The sequence below is a fragment of the Dromiciops gliroides genome, chromosome 4 (genome assembly GCF_019393635.1).
Source record: "Dromiciops gliroides isolate mDroGli1 chromosome 4, mDroGli1.pri, whole genome shotgun sequence".
NCBI classification, from domain to species: Eukaryota; Metazoa; Chordata; class Mammalia; order Microbiotheria; family Microbiotheriidae; genus Dromiciops; species Dromiciops gliroides.
In genome coordinates, this window is record NC_057864.1 from 294,289,237 (window position 1) to 294,296,113 (window position 6,877).

Sequence of the window (6,877 nt, forward strand, 5' to 3'; positions counted from 1 at the left end):
GTCTGAGGCCAGATTTGAACTCAAGTGTTCCTGAATCCAGGGCCAGTGCTTTATCCACTGCACCACCTAGCTGCCCCTACTTTTATTTTTAAATTAGGGAGATCAGAAATCACCTTGATGATTATTAATTTCTCTTAAAATCTGGTATTCATATTAGGCAATCTTAGATTTTCTCAAGGAAATGCCAATTTCATCATTTCTTAACATGAGAAACTGTCGCAAAGGCACCAGCAACAAGTTCCTTTTCTAATCATACATTTGGCGAAAAAGCCACACATGATGCTTAACTCCTAGTACTTTTTTTGTTTTTGTTTTTGTTGTTTTTTCTTGCTGGGCAATGAGGGTTAAGTAACTTGCCCAAGGTCACACAACTAGTAAGTGTCAAGTGTCTGGGATCAGATTTGAACTGAGGTCCTCCTGAATCCAGGGCCAGTGCTTTATCCACTGCGCCAACTCCTAGTACTTTTTTATTAGGCAGCTAGGTGCTGCAGTGGATAGAGTGCCAAGCCTGGAGTTAGGAAAACTCATCTTCCTGAGTTCAGATCCTGCCTCAGACACTTATTAGCTACGTGACCCTGGACAAGTCATTTAACCCTGTTTGCCTCAGTTCCTTATCTGTAAAATGAGCTGGAGAAGGAAATGGCAAACTACTCCAGCATCTTTGCCAAGAAAACCCCAAATGGATCATGAAGAGTCACACACAGGGGCAGTTAGGTGCTGCAGTGGACAGAGCACTGGCCCTGGATTCAGGAGTACCTGAGTTCAAATCCGGCTTCAGAAACTTTACACATACTAGCTGTGTGACCCTGGGCAAGTCACTTAACCCCCATTGCCCTGCAATCAACCAATCAAAAAATCAATAAATAAATGTGCCAGGGGCAGCTAGGTGGCACAGTGGATAAAGCACAGGCCCTGGATTCAGGAGGACCTAAGTTCAAATCCAGCCCAGATACTTGACACTAGCTCTGTGACCCTGGGCAAGTCACTTAACCCTCATTGCCCTGCCCCCCCCCCAAAAAAAAACAGAAGAAATTATGAATATGAAGAATTCTGAGTAGCATGAGAAGTCTCATGAAATGATGCAGAATGAAGTAATAAACAGGAAAAACACATAAAATCATAACAACGGAAATGGTTTGAGGGTGGGAGTAAAGTATGCCATCTAATTAATAATGTCTAAACTTGGCCCAAGAAATGAGAAAATGCACCTCCCTCCCTCTCTGCACAGGTGGATAACTGGGTGTAGAACATCACACACACAACAGACTTGACAAACATGTTAGTGAGTTTTACTAAAACGCTTTTTATTTTTAATTTCCTTTTTTTCCTTTGTTACAATGGATAGCTCACCAGTTAGGAAAGGAAAAGATGTATCTCAAAATAAAGGTGATATAAAAACAAAAGATATATGAATTAGCCTCTTTGCACATTGATCTTAGAATTCTTAGGCAAATCTTAGGATGAATGGGAAACACCTAGTCCATCACCAGTCCCTAACATGAAGCATTTCAAGGTTGGCAGTTTGAAGCAGAGCTTACATACCTCTGTGACTGATAATAGGGGGCACAGTAGAGTGCCAGGCCTAGAGTCAGGAAGACTCATCTTCAGGAGTTCAAATCTGGCCTCAGAAACTTAAGAGTTGTGTGATCCTGGGCAAGTCACTCAAACCCTACTTGCCTCAGTTTCCTCATCTGTAAAATGAGCTAGAGAAGGAAATGGCAAACCACTCCACCAGTATCTTTTCCAAGAAAACCCCAAATGAGATAATGAAGAGTTGGACACAACTGAACAATGCCTGATGAAGTATCAAAAACATATAAGCTACTGTTCTTTTTTTTTTAGGGGGTAGGTATTATTCTTTATTATTGGCACCCTGAAATAATAGTTCATTATTACATTGATCAGGTTTCCTAAGTCTTTCAGAGAAGCTACTGTTCTGAAAATGTTTTTCCAGGTGGACAGAACAATAAAAAGGGAGCATAATAGATTGCCTAGTTGGTCCGTGATAGTATAAAAAATGCTTCTAATGGTAATGCACTATATAAATGCAAATTATTATTATTATTATGCATAGTTACTGCTTCTGCCATTTACTCCCTATGACCTGGAAAAGTCCCTTAACCTTTCTGTGACTCGATTTTCTCATCTGAAAAATGAGGAATTAAATTAAATCAGAGTTTTTAAACTTTTTCCACATACCACTCCTTTTCACAGGAAAAATTTTTTCACACCCCAGGTATATAGGTATGTAAAATAGGCATACAAATCAAACATTTACTGCCAATTTTTTTGCAGCCTATAGTTTTAAAAGTTTTGAATTTCAGGGCGGTTAGGTGGCCCAGTGGATAAAGCACCTAACCCTGGATTCAGGAGGACCTGAGTTCAAATCCAACCTCAGACACTTGACACTTACTAGCGGTATGACTCTGAGCAAGTCATTTAACCCTCATTGCCCCACCAAAAAAAAATTGCTTAGAAAAAGTTTTGAATTAAATGACCTCTGAGGGCTCTTTTAAGTTTTAGATCTATGATCATATGACCATCAAATCTCAGGAAAAGGAGCAAAGACTGAGTGCATGTTCACTGTTCACTACCTATTTATCATTGCTGTTGGCCTGGGGTCTCAGGTCTCATGAAGCAACTTTTTTTTTAAGAATTTGATGTTTCCCCAATTACATGTAAAAATAATTTCTAACATCCATTTTTTAAACTTTGTGTTCCTAATTCTCTCCCTTTAAGAAGGCAAGCAATTCAATATAAGTTATACATGTGTAGTCATGCAAAACATTTCCATATTAGTGTAAAGGGGCTAAAATTCTAGTTATACTATCCAAAATCTAATGAGTGGTCGCCAACAAATCATAAGCCTTAGCAAGAGTATTTAAAAGTTTAAGTATTTATTAAAGAGCATTAGGATCAGAGAGAAAGGTAAAAATCTAACTATTTATAAGAGACCCTATGATCCGACCCACCACAGCAAGGTCAGGAACCAAAAGAGACAGAACCCCTCCACCAGAGTCAGCTTCCTACTTCATGTCCCCCTCCCAGAAATGGGAGGCTCCTCAAGTTGATTGGCTGGTAACCTTGATAGATAGTACCCACAGGCAAATGTCACTTCCTTGAGCTAAGGACCTTGACCAAATGGCTTGCCCTCAGAGGCCTTCACCTCATGGAGGAGCTTTTCTACAGTAAGTCTCCAGCAGGTGGCGTCATTCCAGTAGTAAAATGGCCCAGAAAAAAACTCAAGTTAAAAAAAATGTTTCAATCTGTATTCAGACACTATCAGTTCTTTCTCTGGTGTAAAAAAATTAACTATTAATAACTATAACTAACCTGGAAAAATTTATATAATTGAATTTATTAAAAAATTATAAGTATGTGAAAAAATATAGGTTATTATAGAAATTATAATTGGGCCATAAGTCCTGCTGCGGTCACCATTAAAATGTAGAAATATTTTTTGACTTACTAGCCTAATTTGGGGGGCTAATCTGACTGGAGGACTAATCTGGGGACTGTCAACTGTTTGGCTATCTGACTGCTGTTAATTTAATGTAGGCCGTTTATAAAGTTCCACCACACTGTTCCACTCCCAAATTCATAAGCAAAATAAGAAGCCTCTTAACTAAATAATCAAAGCAGAGTTTATTTATGAGATACTATTTAAAATTAAGAATACAGGGAAATAAAATGTACAACCTGACTGCATTGTGGTGTGTCTCTTTCCACTGCATCTCTTTCCACTGCATCTCTTTCCCACCTGCTGGCCTGGACCTTCTTTAATACAATAAGGGCCTTAGCTGCCTCCTGCCTCAGGGCACATTACACTTTCCCTGCTCAGCTACTTTCTTCTAACTCCTCTTAATCTTCACTTTCTCCAACCTGTACCCTGTGCTGAACGCTTCTGTGTTCTCCGCTGCCTCCTTGTAGCTCCGTCTCTAGTCTGCCATGCCCCAACCCTTCTAATCTCGTCAGCTGCCACTTGACCTCTTCTCTGCCTTGTCTCGTCCATCCAAACCCTTGCTGTCTAACTCCCAGGTCTATATATACCTTTTCTTCTCTCCACTCAAATCTCGGGGCTTCTTGCGCCCCCACACCAAGCTAATCTGCTAGCCAGGGCTGTGGCTGGTTGGGGGGATGGGGGGTTTGGGGAGGGGTGCACTCCAGCCTCACGGGCCTCAGCACAGGCTATCCAGGATCTTTCGGATAGCTCCGCTCAGGTCGGAGGGAGCTGGGGGCTTTTTTTCCCCCAGCTGACTGACCTGGTGTCTTGTACAGCCCACGGGGCTTTTTGGCTCAGTTGAAGCACCAGCACCTCCCACACAGAAGAGACCCTGAAGGCCTAAGGCTTTCTAATCTCAGCCTAAAGGTAGGGTCCCCAAATCAAAATAAATTTCCACACTGGGGATGGACAGTATTTTTTGTCATAAGTCCTTCAGAAAACTCTTAGATCTTGAGGAATCCTTATTTTACTAGATGATTACAGTGAAATACCAACTAGATGGAATAGTCCAGTCAACAAGCGTTCACTAAGCATTTAATATGTGCCAGGCACTGTGCTGAAGTACTGGTTATACAAAGAATATTGAAAATATGATCTCTGCCCTTAAAGGAGCTCACATTCTAATGGTTTCACCTTTTTCTATTTGAATTTCACATTACCAATCTAAGAATTAAAACTACTCAGAGGGCTTCTTCCCCCTAGGAAATGCACAGTTAGTTAGGAGCTGTAGGAAATAATAAGGGTGGTAGGAACTGGAAAGATCATTATATTTAAAAATGGGAAAAAAATCCTAGAGATTCCCTAGTCTAATGTCTCTGAATCTCAGTTTCCTTTTCTATAAAATGGTAAAGTCATTTGCCCAAGGCTACACAAGGTAGTAAGTGGCAGGCCTGCAATTTGAACAATGTCTATGAGTGCTAAAGGGAAGAAGCTATGGAGCAAGACATTCACTTCTTCTGAGTACTTGTCACCATTCTGCTGTGCCTGTGATGTTGCGGTGGTGGTGGTGGTGGTGGTTGTTTGCCCATCATGCTCCAGGAGGACCAAAACTATATCACAATGTTGGGTCAATGTACAGTGTGTCCAGCTGTGGCTGATCATACCAATATGAGCTACCACAGATCAGGCACAAATAGTCTGTATGACCATCATTTGGGAGGGAGAGGTCTCTAAATTTGCTCATCAAATCTGTGGTCAATTTTACCTGTAAGTGGCAGTGATAGAGGCAGGAAGGTCTGATGTGTTCCAACCAAGGAACATCCAGAGACTCCTTTCCACGCCACAACTACTTACCCTTCTTCTCTATCCATTCTCCCTTTCCTATCTGACTCTGAGGTATGTTCCCAGGGGTATGATGGTAAATATTTAACTGGGTCTCCAGGAAAAAAAATATGTATGAACAACATACTTTAAAAAAATAATAATAAAAACATTTTATTATTTTCCAGTTACACATAAGGATAGTTTTCAACATTTGTTTTCATAGAATTTTTAGTTCCAAATTTTTCTCCCATCCTCTCTTCCCTCCCTCCTCCCCAAGACAGAAAGCAATCTGATATAGGTTATATATTTACAGTCACATTAAACATACTTCTGCATTAATCATATTGTGAAAGAAGAATCAGAGCACAAGGGAAAAAACTCAAAAAAGGAAAACAAAAACCAGCCCCAAAGTAGAAACAGTATGGTTCAATCTGTATTCACAATCCACAGTTCTTTTTTCTAGATGTTGAGAACATTTTTTATCATGAGTTCTTTAAAATTGTTTTGGATCATTGCACTGCTGAGAAGAGCCAAGTCTATCACCATTGTTCATCACACAATGTTGCTGTTACTGTGTACAATGTTCTGGTTCTGCTCCTCTCAGTCAGCATCATGAACAACATACTTTTAAATTTAATCTGCATTGTTAACATTTATTAGGAGCAGCTAGGTGGCACACTGAATAGAGCACTGACCCTGGAGTCAAGAGGACCTGAGTTCAAATCAGACCTCAGACCCTAGCTTTGTGATCCTAGGCAAATCACTTAACACCAATTGCCTCCAAATGTCTTTTTTCATAATTTAAAAAAATTTTTTTTTTTGGTGGGGCAATAAGGGTTAAGTGACTTGCCCGGGGTCACACAGCTAGTGTCTGAGGCCAGATTTGAACTCAGGTACTCCAGAATCCAGGGCCAGTGTTTTATCCACTGTGCCACCTAGCTGCCCCCTCATAATTTTAAATCAAAACAATCAATGAAACAATAAATCAACCCCTGATTTGTAGGTTTGTCCAAATTCTAAGGTGTAAGTTTCCACACTGAAAATCTAACAATGGGATTAATGGTGGAGTAGGACAAGTACTTAAACCAAAAGAAAAAAAAAAAAGTTGAACCCAGAGACAGAGACAGTGAGAGACACACTTGCAGAGAACGCTCAGTAGTGTGACCTCTGCCCTCCTACCGACCTCTGAAAACTCCACAATTCAAGTTTCACACCACATTATTTTTCAGCTAGCTCCTGCTGCCATTTCCTCTTAGTAGCATTACTGAAACTGTTTTTTAATTTAACCTACTTTTCCTACTTTTTTTTTTCTCAGCTGTGTCACGGGGTTGCCACCCCCATGCAGTATTCCTTTTATAACATCTTGACAATTTCCCCAAAATAAGACCATCAATCACACCATTGGAGTACATTGAAACTATCATTGTCAAAGGAAAACTACTGCCATTTTCAGAGTATTAGTGCCCACCTTGGTTGACATCAGTCTGAAACTACATCCCAAGGCAGGGGATGATACCTCCCACCATTAAAAAACCTTTACCAGGGTTACGGTTTGGGGGTTTGGGGGGGCGGTGTTGAGATTCCCATGTCCTCGGGAGGTCAAGATTCCTG